Source organism: Castor canadensis, chromosome 5 (genome assembly GCF_047511655.1).
Source record: "Castor canadensis chromosome 5, mCasCan1.hap1v2, whole genome shotgun sequence".
NCBI lineage: Eukaryota > Metazoa > Chordata > Mammalia > Rodentia > Castoridae > Castor > Castor canadensis.
The window spans coordinates 123,125,003-123,140,745 of NC_133390.1; the positions used below are offsets into that span (position 1 = coordinate 123,125,003).

Consider the following 15,743-nt stretch of genomic DNA (forward strand, 5'->3'; position numbering starts at 1 on the left):
AAGCTTTATCCCACGCCTAGGCTGTTGGGGCGAGGCCGCGTTCAGGGGCGCCCTCTAGCGCGTCCTTTGCAGTCAGCGTCCTCCGGGATTCCCGAGCCTGTCGAATGTGCGGGTTGAGCCTCCAGCAAGCGCCGTGTGGAGTTTACTGCGCGGTTGCTCGGTGTAGCTGCGAGCTGGGAAGCTTGTGCGTGAGTCGCGGGGAGTCCGGCCCTCGACGGCCTAGGCTTTGAGGGCCATTGTGAAATGTGGCCGGCTATCCTGGGGAGCATCTATACTCGTCGGATTGCCCAGGTCTCAGGCTACAGCTAGTACTCGGTTGGTGCGATAGGTGGCAACGCTGGCAGCCTGCTGGAAGGTCCTGTTTCCCTGGGAATTTCTAGGTGACAGACTGCCTGGGGGATAGCGAGCAGAAGGAGCCGTCCACGCTCTTGGCTACTCTGGTAAACAAACAAATGAAGGAATTAGAATTCATGCTCATTAACCGCCAACTGGCAGCAGCACTGACTGATGCACCTTCCCACCCCTCTAAGGCTTAAATTTTAGAGGTATTCTGTTGAAGGTTTTTGCAGTGGTATCAGAAAATTAACCCCAATCAACAAAATGGGTTCAACTCAAGGGTTTACCTGAAAGTATGTTTTCATTGTAGTTAAGCCTCTCTGTGGTTTAAAGTGAAAATCCACAGGTGTTATAAACAAAGGCCACAACTTAAAGTTACAGGACAGTTCACAAAGTATTTTTTCCCCTTTCTTGGGGAGGCGGTACTGGGGTTTAACTCAGGTCTTCTGCTTGCTAGGCATGCTCTCTGCCACTTGGACCACACCGCCCTCACTGCCTTTTTGTGTTGGGTGTTTTTGAGATAGGGCCTCACGAACTATTTGCCTGGGCTGGCTTTGAACCCAGATCCTCCTGATCTGTGCCTCCTTGAGTAGCTAGGAGTACAGGCATGGGACACCAGCGCCCTGCTAGAATGTATTTTAAAATCTAAGTATGATTTAAAAAAGAAGATCCATTCGCTCCAATTTATTGGACTGAGAGATAGAAGAAAGTATTTTTAATATTTTGAGCAAGAATCGGTGTTTGATTTTTTTGGATCCTTTGGCGAGGCTCTTTATGAATTTTCCATTTAAAAGCAAACCATCAAGCCTTTGACTAGTAGAGTTTTGAAGAATGTTAGTAAATCAATCAGTTGGGTCATCCAAAGTCATCAGAAGTAAAGTGATGTTTTAGTTTTTAATTTGGACATGTACAAATTTTCCTATTTTTGAACATTCGTAATCTAGAAAAAAATGGTAATTTTTGAAAAGGTAGGGAAAATGATATTATAAGGTATTTTAAGATGTGGTGAGAGGGTGGTTTTGTTTTTTAAAATTTACATTTGGATTACAACTATTTAAAAACTTTTTTAAATAAAAGTATTCGCTTGACCAGAATGCATAAGCTGGTTTTTTTTTTAAGTCAAATAAGATGTTAGTTTTTCATTTGGGGAGTATTGTACTGCTGTTGTATTTTATGACAATATAAACCATATCTTGCGTTTAACACCAAATAGTCATTTTCCACTCAGTTATATGCAGCTGCTTTAATTAACTTTATTGATTGAAATTTTTAGCGAAAGCTTGTCACATAGTTCAGTTATAATCACATGTTAAAGTTTACTATAATCTTGCTGCAAAGGAACAGATCTTTTAATAGGAAAGTTCATAAAGAAAAGAATGGTTAGATAATCATTGTTAAACTAGGTAAGAGAAAGAAAAGGAGTTGTGAATTTCATCCAAAAAGTTCTAGACCAAACTTTGCGGCAGTTTGTTTTTAAACCAACATTTACATTTTCTGTAACTAGTGTTGGAAATGTGGGCCCCAAAAGTGACCATGTGGAGAGGAGTGATCTGGCCAAGAGATTCTTTACTGCCGGGTGGGAGAGGAAGAGAGCCTAGAGAGAGAGAGGCAGGAAGGGCAAGGGCTTAAATACCCCTCAGCGAGACTCAGCCTGATCTGATTGGTTAGGATCTTATGGTTCATGCTGATTGGAGGTTGGGGCAGAAGGAGGATTCAAGCTAGACTTGAGGCAGGACTGTGACCCTGGGAGGCAGGACCATGACCCTGGAAAACAGAAGCTTAAGGGTGCAATAAGAACCGAAACCTATCGGCGCCATTATTGCCAACATTCCTCCTTTTTTTGTTTGTTAAGGAAGGGGGGGTGTTGTGTTCACTCTGGCTTCTTCGAGGTGCGTAGGGGAAGGGAGGGTTAGTTGGCAGATGGCATCGGAGTAGTGAGTCTCATAACGGCATATACCCAGGCTCCAAAGTTTAAAATTTTCTCTTCCCTGAACTCGATAAAGGTTCCCTGTAGCCATAGATCGTAAATGGTCTCCAGCCACTCCTCTGGGCTTCGTATGGCAGGTATTAGCCAGCTGTCCTCACATAGGGAATCAAGGAACTGCAGTAGGCTCCTTGTATGGGATTGAAGTGACTCATAGTTCGGTGTCCCCGGTAGGGTTCATCGCGGGTGTCCTCCGTCTGAGCTATGAGGGGGTGATATCCCTGAAGGAGAAGGTGGTTGAAAGTTTGGTTAGAGATTCTATTCACCTGAGATCTGAGAAACTGTAGTAAGCAGGGTAGGAGGGCGCAGAGAGTAATGAGCATAAGCAAAGGACCCAAGAAAGGCAGGAGTCAGGTGATGAGAGGAGAGCGCAGCAGGTCGGTTAAGGTGTTTTTACTAGGTCCCCTTAGGAAGTCCTCAGCCAAGTCTGTTAACCTTTTGACATTTTGTTCCACAACTCCAGACTCATTGACATAGTAGCAACATTCCTCCTGGAGGAAGAAACAGGTGCCCCCTTTTTTGGCTGTTAAGAGGTCCAGGGCCCTACAATTTTGGAGGGCCACCTGAGCTAGAGAGGTGAGCTGACGCTGAAGGGAGGCCAGTGAGGCTGAGGTGGATTCAAGGGTGATCTGTAAGCACTCCCCAACGTCCCTTGCTGAAATAACATTATGACCAAGAGCTCCCCCTGCGAAGCCTGTGGTGGCAATGGAGGTTGCCAAACTTATACCCACCGTAACGGGCAAGAAGGCAGCGCACTTTGGTCGAGTGCTGAATAGGAGGGAGAATTCAGCTTCCCCGTAAAGAGTAAGTTGGGGAACTGTGATTACCAGTATGCAGGGCCCGGGGGTAGTTTGGGTTATGCAGGAGTGTAGGGTGTTGTGGCACCAGAAATATAGCCCCAAGGGGGATGCCAGTTGTGCTATAACTGTGACATTGATATGACAGGAGAGAGAAAAGTTGGACCGAGATGTCGAGAGCGGGGTAAAACAGGTGTGTGTAGGAAGGGGAACTTGTGTAGAGTCAGGTACCCATAGAGGTACCGATGGCAAGGGAGGAGTACATGAGGAGTTCCGTAAGGCAGGGGAAGCCTTGATAGAAGATGAAGCGTTAATGGGAACTGCAGCCAGCAGAGGACGCTGGAGGGAGGCACAAAGAAAGCAGTCCATGACACTAATGGATGTGGTGAGGTTCATGAGTTGGAGTGAAGCCTGGAACAGTTGGAGCCAGGTAGGGGTGGAGGATTGTTGAAGGGCCTGTTGTGGGCTTTGTTCTGACTGGAGGACCTCCAAAGTCACCTCCTTTTCAGTAGGGATTGGAAGGGTGAGCTCCCTGGAAGTCATAATGTGAGCTGAGGGTTTTGAGGCAGTACACCCAGCATAGAGGGCTATCATTTCACCCCAAACCCATCTGTTGTCCCATGGGTTGGGGATGTGGGCCATGATGGTCCCATTTTGTCCCCTATAAAGGGAGAATTCATTGTCTGGGCCCCTTAAATTCAGTACCTGGTAGATGTTACAGAACCAATAGGGACATCCCCCATATTCCTGGGTATATGGTGCCCCCTTCTTGCAGTAGTCCTTAGTCTGGGAGAAGAAAGGGCAATGGCATCCAAAGTCGCTATCAATCCTGGGTTTGAAGGGGACTGAGATAGGGGTCTGGCATCCCTTAGGAGAGCAGTCTCCGGTGCCTACCAGACTGGTGAGAGAGAGGTTTGTGAGACAGTGTAAGTCTCCCGTATCTTAAACCTCCAAAAGTACCCTCCAGCGTTAGCCTGCCCACTCATGGAGAGGAGGGTGAGAACAGCGAATAAAAAGAAAGAGTCAAGGCACATCCTTGGGGGCCAGGGAGGGAACATGAACCCAAGAGATGTGAAGTTTCAAGGGGTCTCCAGGGGAAGGGGTGCAAATGAAGGTGGGGGGGTGAAGGCGAAGGGTCGCTGGGACCGCTCTGCCAGTTGTCTCCGGGGGGCCGGGCTGGCTTTAGCCTGGAAATATGAATCCAAGATGTTAGTTTTCCTGGAGTCTTTTCTAATCGGGTTGCAGTAGGAGTGCAGAGGATTTTGGGGTGAGGGGTTTCTTTTCGGGGAAAGGGGGAGAGAAATAGACCCAGTCCCCCGTGTTCAAAGGGAAAGAGAGATGAGTTTGTGAAGGGTCCGGAGATAAGGTATCATGGTGTCTCCACATTTGGGTTCGAAGGAAGGAGAGCAGGGGAAAGGCAAGGTGTCCTGGGAGGGGGCCATGGCAGAGGTGATCCCCGGAGGCAAAGCTGGGCGACCGAACATTAACTCCAAAGGTGATATTTGCGTGGGCTTCTGTGGGAGCACCCATAGGTGGAAGAGGGCTATTGGAAGGAGTTGAACCCAGTCTAGGTGTAGTTCTAAGGTGAGTTTGGTGAGAATCTCCTTTAGTGTACGGTTGGAGTGTTCTACCTTCCCTGATGAGGGGGGGTGGTAAGGGATGTGGAACTGCCATGGGATATTCAGGGCCTTGATAACTGTTTGGGTCACCTGGGACGTGAACTCTGGGCCATTATTTGATTGGAAGGAAGTAGGCATCCCAAACCTAGGAATGATGTGGGTTACAATAATAGATGCCACAGTTGAAGCCCTCTTATTAGAGGTTGGGAAGGCCTCTACCCACCCTGAGAAAGTGTCCACCAAAACCAAAAGGTATTTGTGTTTCTTTACCTTGGGCATGTTAGTAGTCTATCTGCCAATCCACCCCTGGGATGCGTCCTCTGGCCTGGTGAGTAGGGAATGGGTGAAGCCTTAGAGAGAATGATATAGATATCATGGTAGGTCAGGCTGTAAGACTAGAATAAATATTGAAATTGACATAGGCAGAGGGGTTAGTTGTTTAGGAGCCCAGGCGGGCTTTGATTTGGGAGAGATCGAGCATAGAGAAGGGGACATGAACCCTAACAATGCCCTCAGATCCGGCTACCTCCCGAAGGGGTGCTAGGAGGGAAGGAATGGGGGGCTGGGCAGCAAGCGTGCGCGACCTAGTGGTGGGAGGACTGAAGGTGGGGGAAGAGGGAGGAATCGGAGCATGTCTGAAAATTTCAAAATAATTCACTGCTTTTTAAAACCATACTTTTTACAGAATGGCCATTTGAGACTTGCTTGAACCCTTGACACCAGGCATTTTAATAAGTGTTCTGTTTAAAGTTTGTTGGGAATAAAAATAGGGATACAGATAGCACAAGAGTCTCCTCACCTCCTGCACATTTTTCCACCCCTCCCCCCATCTCATCAAAGTATAGATATTTAGTATGTAACATTGGCTGCAGCTTGGTACTCTTTTTTTCACTGGAGTGGATTTGACTTTCACAGCAATGTCTGAATATGGGTCCTAGCACAACTTCTGACTGTGACTTAGACTGTGTCTCCTATTTTTAGGCAATTGTGCATTTTTAGTTATTTCTAATCTTATTTTTCATTAATTAGATAGATGTAAAAACAGTGAAATACTGTTTTATTCATGTTTTATAATGAGTTCTGGGTCTGTTTCAGAGCTGTGAAGAATACTGTAACAGGAAATGGAGCACAAGTTTTGAGGGAAAATTTTAAAGTGATATTCTAGTTAGTGATTTAAGTTATATGTTAATTTAACTTGATTAAAATCATATCATTCTACAGGTCACATATTCTGTTGTTTTCTTCTGTATTCTGAGTACTATACGATTGCCCCTAGTTAGATTAGGTTCTTAAGTGTCAGCAGAACAAATTTAGGGTGTGAAACTGCTAAGTTGTAATAGAGATGTCTGTCTTTTCTTGTTAATATTAGCTTCACTGTCATTTCATCAGTGTTATTTTAAAAGCATTCTTCTCTTTCCCCCCACATACCACATAATCCAGGTTCAGATACTTAGGGTAAGGGAATGGTTTCATTAGCAAAGATAAATATCAGAATAATGAATATTACTAAAAACAAAAAAATCTGGTTGCTGGTCATGCCTACTGTTTTCTTTCTTTTCCCTCATGGACAACACATATCTCCTAAAGTTCAAATAATCTTAATGTACAGGTGGCTTTCCTGGAGTTAATAGTTAAGGAAAGTTTTAACGGTCTTAATTCTTAGGTTTTCAACTTACATGCTTTTGTCCCTAAAATTCATTTGCCTCAGAGTGGTAATAGACACCTTTCTACTTTCCTCTTAAGTAATTCTTCCTTTCTCACTGTACAAATAAAGCAGTATCTTTAATCGAACCTAAATCTTAATAGTGGTGCTTAAAAAGGGAATAACTTAATAACTGTGTGGCTGATTCTTTTGCAAAATTGGTGCTTTCCACATGCTTTGAGAAATATTTTAGAGGGACCAGACAGACTTAATTAGATTATCATTAAAAATAATTTTGATGTGTATACCCCCATGTGATTTTGCATATATAACTTAATAAGTTGCTATAACCAGAAATCCTTCTACTCCCAAGTATTTGGAATGGGAGAGTACAAAATGTAAGAACTTTATGTCTTTTTAACAATAAACAATACTCATCTCCCTAATTGGGGGAAGGTGGGTCAAGAATGTCTGATCTGGTAACCTATGTGGACCCACAATAACTAGTTAGGACCAGGACTCAGATTCATAGAAATATGTGGTTGGAGAGTGCAAATTGCAAGCCAGAGTTGCCATGCTGGTTTTATACTTCACTGTGAGCCTTGGTTGTGACCTTTCATGAGTTGAGTGGGGAGTTAGTTGAGAGTCTGTGCCAGCTAAATGATATTGGAAACACCATGAATTGAGTAAGGAGTGAGCCCTGAGTCCACACAAGTAAGGAATTATGAGATTAAGAGTTACCAATCACTTGCAGCCAAGAGGGGAACAGTGGTCAGCTTGTGAACATTTTCTGTGTTTTTGCTGTGCTGTGGGTCAAGATAAGGACCTTGTGAGTGCTGTGTTGGTGCTCTCCCATTGAGCTACATCCTTGCAGGTCTAACCTTGAATAAGAAAAAAAAAAAAAAAACTTGGAAAACTTGGGGAGCTGGCAGAGTGGCTAAGCAGTTAGAGTGCCTTCCTAGCAAGCATGAGGCCCTGAGTTCAAACTCCAGTACCACTTTAAAAAAAACAAAAACAAAATCCCTGTTAAATGCTTAGGAAAAAAGGACTTCACCCTTCTCAACAAGGAGAAATACTGACCTTTTTTCTTTCTTGTTTCTTTTCTGCAGTTACTGGTTTTTTTTTTTTTAATCTTTTCTGACTGTTTTGTCTTTCTCTATACATATTTTGGTGTTTTCTCTCACTATTGTAGTATTTTCACACCATATACCGTACCTTTCTTCATTCCCCCCTTTTTTTCCTATTATTCATATGTGCATACAATACTTGGGTCATTTCTCCCCCATGCCTCCACCCACTCCCTTACCACCCACTCCGCCCCCTCCCTCTCTGCCCCACCCCCTCAATACCCGGCAGAAACTATTTTGCCTTTATATCTAATTTTGTTGAAGAGAGAGTATAAGCAATAATAGGAAGGAACAAGGGTTTTTGCTAGTTGAGATAAGGATAGCTATACAGAGAGTTGACTTGCATTGATTTCCTGTGCATGTGTGTTACCTTCTAGGTTAATTCTTCTTGATCTAACCTTTTCTGTAGTTCCTGGTCCCCTTCTCCTATTGGCCTCAGTTGCTTTTAAGGTATTTTCTTTAGTTTCAACAAAAGCTAGCTAATTTTTTAGGTGTCTTACCTATCCTCATATCTCCCTTGTGTGCTCTTGCTTTTATCTTGTGATCAAAGTTCAATCCCCTTGTTGTGTTTGCCCTTGATCTAATGTCCGCATGTGAGGAAGAACATACAATTTTTGGTCTTTTGGGCCAGGCTGATTTCACTCAGAATGATGTTCTCCAATTCCATCCACTTACCAGCAAATGGTAACATTTCATTCTTCTTCATGGCTGCATAAAATTCCATTGTGTATAGATACCACATTTTCTTGATCCATTCGTCAGTAGTGGGGCATCTTGGCTGTTTCCATAACTTGGCTATTGTGAATAGTGCTGCAATAAACATAGGTGTGCAGGTGCCTCTGGAGTAACCTGTGTCTTCCTTCCCCTTTTATTACTAGTATTTTTGTCTTTAAAAGGTTTAAACACTAAAGAAAGAAATTGAAGAGGACATTAGAAGATGGGAAGATCTCCCATGTTCATGGATCAGCTGAATTGCTGTTATGAAAAGGGCTGTACTACCAAAAGTAGTCTATTCATTCAAGCAATTCCCTTCAAAATTCAAGTAGTACTCTTCACAGAAATAGAAAAGTCAGTCCTAAAACTCATATGGCAGTACAAAACACCTTATATAGGCAAAGCAGTCCTGTGTAAAATGAGCAATGCTGGAGGAATCATAATGCCTGTGTTCAGACCAAACTACAAAGCCATAGAAACAAAAACACCATGGTAGTGACACAAAAATCAATAAAATAGAGTAGAAGATCCAGTAATTAGTCTATCCCAGTATAGCCATCTGATCTTTGACTAATGTGGCAAAAATATATGTTGGAGAAAAGATGGATTCTTAAACAAATGGCCTTTGGGAAATTGGATATCCACATGTAGAAGACTGAAACAAGATTCCTATCTCTCAGCATACACAAAAAAAGTCAATTCTAAATGTTTTTTGATAAAGGACCTTAATGTATAACCTGAAGCTTTGAAACTACTAGAGCAAAACATATGGAAAACACTTCAAATTACAGGCATAGATAATACTCTGAATAGGACTCAGTAGCTCAGAAAATAAGAGCAAGAATTGAACAGCAGATTTACATCAAGTTGAGAAACTTCTGGGACTGGTGTAGTGCAAGAGATAGAGCCCCTGCTTAGCAAGCATGAGGCTCTGAGTTCAGTCCCCATTACCAAAAAGAAGTACATTATATACATGTATGGAAATATCACAATGAAACTCATTTGTACAATTAATACAGGTAAATAGTAATAAAAAAATTATAAGCTCTGCACATCAAAGGAAACAATTACCAAAATGTAGAGACAACCTGCAGGATGGGTAGAAATCTTTGCCAACTATTTATTGAACAAGGAATTAATATGCAGAATGTATAAAAACCTCAAAAAATTCATCATCAAAAGAACCAAAAATCAGTTGGGTGCCAGTGACTCACGCCTGTAATCCTAGCTACTCAGGAGGCAGAGATCAGGAGGATCACAATTCCAAGCCAGCTTGGGCAAATAGTTTGCAAGACCCTATCTCAAAAAAACCCATCACAAAAACAGGCTGGTGGAGTGGCTCATGGTGTAGGCCCTGAGTTCAAATCCCAATACTACAAAAAAATCCAATTAATGTGAATTTATTGAACAGTTTTCAAAAGAAGTACAGTTGGCTAATAAATACATGAAGATATATTCAACATTTATAGCCATAAAAGAAATGCAAAATAACATTGAGATACCATCTCATCCCTGTCAGAAGGTTGTCAAGGAAACCAACAGCTACAACAACTGGTGATGTTGGGGAGGAACTGTGAGTGGGGATGTAAATGAGTGTACTCACTATGAAAATCAATAGCCACTTTATTGAAGATCACTTCTGCTTTTTTATAAACTCCTTTTTATGCAGCATTTGGTCAGAAAAAGCATGCCAAGTATTACGTGTCAGGGTTACATTAGTACAAGGAAGCACAGTTAAAATTAACTCTTTGTTATGTCTCTTTTAAAATGGGAACAGAGAGGGAGAAGCACATGGTCAAAATAACTTACTTATTTACATCTGAAGGACATGAAGCCAGCTGGGGAACCTTGAGCACTGTTGTTTTTCTGGACATCTAGTCCTGAGGCCTTTGCCTCAGTTCCTTGGAGCTTTCTCACAAGGCCAGATACCAAATCACACAGGCACGGTCTGGTCCTGCTGGCTCCAACAAGTATACAGTAGGGATACATGTGCACACCCATGTATATTACAGCACTATTCACAGCAGCCAAGTTACAGAATCAAGCTAGGTGACTGTTAAAGATGAATGGATATAGAAAATGTGGTGTATATACACGGATGCAATTATGTCATTTGCAGAAAAATGGATTAAAATGGAGATCATCATGCTAATCAAAATAAGCCAGACACAGACAGATATCACTGTCTTCTCTCATAGGCAGCACTTAGACCCTAAGTTAAAAAATATGACATGAATGTAAAAGGGGGACTATATTAGCAACACAGGGGAGGCAGAAGGTAGAAGCTGATGGGGGGGGGGTGATCATTACCAAATTACATTTTGTATTTCTGTGAAAATAGCATAATGAAATCTATTAAAATTATTTTTAGAAGGAGCAGGGACAGAGGTAAGGAAGTATAATAGAGAGGAAGAGTATGATCAAACTATATTATGTGCATTTATTAAAATACCACAATGAAACCCCTTTCTGCAATTAATACATATAAAACACAACAACTAATAAGCTGGGTGATGGTGGTACATGTCTGTAATCCCAGCACTTTGGGGCTGAGACAAATTGAAAATTTGCAGCCAGCCTTGGTAATCAGGGGCAACCCTATCTCAAATAAGGAAAGAAAGAAAAAGAAAAGGTAAAATAATAGAATTTTAGAAGTCAGGTTATCCTTGGCTTGTATTCTTTTACAGCTTTTTTTCCCCATTTGTATTAGGATATATTCCTTGTATGGGGGAATATATTGTGACACTTCCGAATAGGCTTAGGTTGTCCTTCGTTAGATCGCCCCCACCATTTCCCCTAAGCCTCTCCCTGCCCTACTTAAAGTAATTGCAAGAGGTTCCATTGTTCTATTTCATATATGTATATGAAGCCTATCAACCATATTCCTGCACCCTTAATCTCCTCTGTTCACCCTCATCCCTTCCCCCAAGTACCCCCCACACACTGTACTTATTTTACCTGTCTTTTTTTATTAATTCCATAGTTAATGTTCAGAGGGGTTTCTTGATGTAGCCCCACTGTGAGTATAACTTACTTTTGTCATTTCTGCCTCTTCCATTATTCTTCCTTACCCTTTTCCTTCCACCCCCCCCGCATTGTTCAATAGCTTTCAATACATATAATAGTTATACCCTCTATCTACACAGATGTAATGTATTTCAATATTGTTGACTATCTTTATCCTTTCTTTTCACTCCTCCCCCAAGCTCCATGAAGTAGTTCTGTTATTACAAACATGTTCTGCATATAAGTTTATATATGATCATGTTTGTTTTTGTGTATATGTTTATATTCCAAACCTGTCTTCCACATATGAGAGAAAATGTGGTCTTTTCTTTCTAAACTGGCTTCACATAACATGATGTCCCCCAGTTGTATCCATTTGCTTTCAAATCACATGGTTTGATTGTTCCTTATGGCTGAATAAAACTCCATTTTATTTATACATATATTTGTACAAGTGTCTCTGTTGTATACTGATTTATGTTTCTTCAGGTATATACTGGAGTGGTATCACTGGATCTAGTTTTAGCTTTTAAGGGAATCTCCATACTACTTTCCATAATAGTTATACTAATTTGCATTCCCACCAACATTGTATGAAGTTTCCTGTTTCACTGCATCCTCACCAGGATTTGTTGCTTTTGCTCTTGATGGCCATTCTAACTGGGGTGAGTGAAATCTTATTGTAGTTTTGATTTGCATTTTGTAGCCAGGGAAATTGAACACTTCATGTATTTATTGGCCATTCCCTATTCAGTTCATGTTTCTATTTCTTCACTGGGATGTTGATTCTTTTGGGGTTGAGTTTTTTGAGCTCCCTATAGATTCTGGATATTAACTCCTTATTGGATGTATAGCTGACAAAGATTTTTCTTTCATACTGTGGGCTGTCTCTTAAGTCTAGTGACTGTTTCTTTTGCCATACAGAAGCTTTTTAGTTTGATGTGGTCCCATTTGTTCATCCTTTCCCTTAGTTGCTGAGCCATTGGAATTCTATGTAGAAAGTCATTGCCTATGCCTATATGTTCCAGTGTATTGCCTACTACTTCCTGTAGTTTGAAAATTTAAGGCCTTTTATTAAGGCCTTTGATCCACTTTGAGTTGATAATGGTACAGGGTGAAAGATAGGGGTCTAGTTTCAGTCTTCTGAGTATCCAATTTTCCCAGCAATATTTGTTGAAAAGGCTGTCTTTTTCTCCATCATGTGTTTGGGGAAAACACATGAATGAATTTATGTCTGGTCTTCTATTCTGTTCCATTGGTCTTTGTGTCTAGTTTGTGCAAATACCATGCTGTTATTATTATTGTCTCTGTAGTACTGTAGTATAGTTTGAAGTCATGTATTGTGATACCTCCGGCATTGGACTTTTTGTTCATAATTACTTTGGCTATTCAAGGTCTTTTGTGTTTCTAATATGAATTTTAAGATTGATTTTTTTTCTATCTCTGTGAAGAATGTCAATGGAATTTTGATTAGGGATTGCATTGAATATGCAGATTGCTTTTGATAGTGTAGGCATTTTCACAATATTGATTCTGATCTATATGCATGGGAGATATTTCCATCTTTTGAAGACCTCTTCTGTTTCTTTTTCAGTGTTTTATAGTTTTCATTAAAAAGGTCTTTGGCAAGCATGAGGCCCTGAGGTCAAACCTCTATATTACCAAAAAAAAGGTCTTTGGTTTGGTTTCCTGCATTAAATTTATTCCTAGGTATTTCATTTATTTTTTTCAAGGGTATTATAAATGGGATTGTTTCCCTGATTTCTTTCTCAGTCTGTTCATTGTTGATATATAGAAGGCTACTGATTTCTGTATATTAATTTTGTTCTCTTGCTACTTTGCCAAATATGTTTCATTTCTGAGCATTTTTTGTTGGAGTTTTCAGGGTATTTTAGGTATAGAATCATATCATCTACAAATAGGGATAACTTCACTTCTTCCTTTCCTATTTGAATTCCTTTTATTTCTTGACCTTGCATTACTGCTTTGGCTAGGAATTCCAAAACTATATTGAATAAGAGTGGGGGAAGTAGACACCCTTGTTGCTTTCCTGACTTTAGCAGGAATGGGTTCACTTCTCCATTTAGTATAATGTTGGTGGTAGGTTTGTCATATATAGCCTTTATCATGTTGAGACATTCCTTCTATTCCTGGTTTCTTAAGTACTTTTATCATGAAAGGGTGCTGAGTTTTCTCAAAGGTTTTTTCTTTATTAAGATGATCATGTGATTTTTGTCTTTGCTTTTGTTTATATGCTATATTATATTTATAGATTTGTGTATGTTGAACCATCCTTGCATCCCTGGAATGAAACCAAGTTGGTCATGGTATATAATTTCTTGATGTGTTGTTGAATTCATTTGGCCAGTATTTTGTTGAAAATTTTTGCATTTATATTTATTAAAGATACTGGTTTGTAATTCTCTCTCTCTCTCTCTCTTTCCCTCTCTCCCTCCCCCCATCTTCCTCCCTCCCTCCCTTTTTAGAATGAATGAGTTTAGTAGGGTTGTAGAAAGAATGAGTTCAGTAGAATGAGTTTAGTAGGGTTCCTTCTCTTTCTATTTCCTAGAAAAGTTTGAGAAGTGTTGGCATTAGTTCTTCAACCAGGAATTCATCAGGTTCTGGGTTCTTCTTTGTTGGGAGACTATTACTGCTTCAATCTCATTGCTTGCTACGTCTACTTAGGTGTTTGGTAGCTTCTTGGTTCAAATTTGGTTGGTTAAGTGCATCTAGAAATTTATGCATTTCTTTTAGGTTTTCTGTTAACTTGAATATAAATTTTCAAAGTATTCCCTAATTATCCTCTGTACTTCATTAGTATTTGTGTGTGTTTCTGTCTCTTTTTCATCTATGATTTTATTAATTTGCATCTTTTTCCTCCTCCATCTAATCAGGTTGGCTAAGAGTTTATCAAAGTTATTAATCTTTTTGAAGAATCAACTTTTTGTTTCATTGATTCTTTGTGTAGCTTTTTTGGTGTCAATCTCATTGATCTTAGCTATAATCTTTAGTATTTCTCTCTGCTAATTTTGGGTTTGGTTTGTTCTTATTTTTATAGAAACTTAAGGTATATCATTACTTGAGATCTCTCTCTCTCTCTCTTTTTTTAATGTAGGCACTCATAACTAATAAACTTTCCCATTAGCACCAGCTTTGCTATGTCCCACAGGTTCTGGTAGATTATATTTTCATTTTCATTATAGTCTAGGAACATTTTGATTCCTTCCCATATTTCTTTAGGTCATTCAGCAGTGTGTTGTTCATTCTCCATGTATTTGAATATTTTCTATAGTTTCTTTTGTTGTTGAGTTCTAGTTTTATTCCATTATGATATGATATGATACAGAGGGTTATTTCGATTTTCTTAAACCTGTTAAGACTTGCTTTGTGTCCTAAAATATCTGTTTTGGAGAAAGTTGCTAAAAAGAATGTGTGTTACATGGTGGTTGGATGCCATACTCTGTAGATGTCTATTATGTCCATTTGGTTGAAAGTGTCAATTCTGATGTGTCTTTGTTGATTTTTTTTGTCTGGATGTTGGTTTACTGTCTGTTGGTGACAGTAGAGTATTGAGGTCTCCTACTGTCACTGAGTTGTGATCCACCTGTGCTCTTAAGGCCATTAAATGTCTTTTTTTTTAAATGTAGTTGGGTGCACTGATGTTTGGTGCACCTATGCTAAAAATGTTTTATTGTTTTGATGAATTGTTTCTTTTATTAACATGAAACCTTCATTGTCTCTTTTGACTGATTTTAGTCTGAAATCTGCTTTTTCAGATATCATAATAGCTACTTCTGCCTGTTTTGGATCCACTTGCTTGGAAAATATTTTTCCACTTTTTCATTCTTAAGTCAGTGTTTGTTTTTCTAAGTGAGATGTGTTTCTTGTAAGCAAGAAATGGTTGGGTCTTTTTTCTTAATCTAATTTGCTGTTCTATGGCTTTTGATTGGGGAATTAAAGCCATTAACATTCAGTGTTAGTACTGAAAGGTATAGGGGTGTTTCCAGTCCTTTTTATACCCCTAATGTTTACATTTTCCCTATTCCTTGTTTGCTAATCTGTTTGGTCAAAGGGGTTTATTCTTTCTTGCATTTTCCTGCCTGACTCTTAATTTCTTCTTGTGTGTGTAGGAGTACTTTAAGTATTTTTCTACAGTGCTGGTTTGATGGTCATGAATTCCCTTAGTTGTTTATTCATATCCTCTTTGAGTTCAGTCACTAGTTAATGTGTCTCCTCTTTGAGTTCATTGATCATTCTTACAACTATTGTTTGGAATTCCAATATTTGATATTTCCTCATTTCCACTGTTGTTTCGATCTTAGTGGTAGGGTTGGCTTTGAGGAAGAGCTATTGTCTTGTTGCTTCATTTTTCTGCATTGAGATTTATGCATCTAGGGTCATTTTTTATTTTGGAGGTTTCATTCTCCTGTGCCTCTTTAGTTGGGAATTTTATGAAATATTATAGAGGACTGGAGAGTGGTTGAGCTCTGGTGAATTTTCTTGTCTCTAGATGGGGGA

The 15,743-nt window shown here is 40.1% G+C and overlaps 1 protein-coding gene across 7 annotated transcripts in view; it reads left to right on the plus strand.

Annotated features, from left to right (window-relative positions):
* Zcwpw2 (zinc finger CW-type and PWWP domain containing 2) overlaps positions 1 to 15,743 on the plus strand; it is a 225,591-nt gene that overhangs the window by 151 nt on the left and 209,697 nt on the right. For 3 of the 7 annotated variants that reach the window (XM_074074032.1, XM_074074038.1, XM_074074033.1), the window contains exon 1: positions 51 to 440. The exons of 2 other annotated variants lie outside the window; for them this stretch is intronic. The gene's annotated coding sequence lies outside the window, so the exon portion shown is untranslated. Of the gene's footprint in view, positions 1 to 50; positions 441 to 15,743 lie in introns of those variants that run through there. 2 more of the 7 variants (XM_074074039.1, XM_074074037.1) reach the window with 2 other exon arrangements.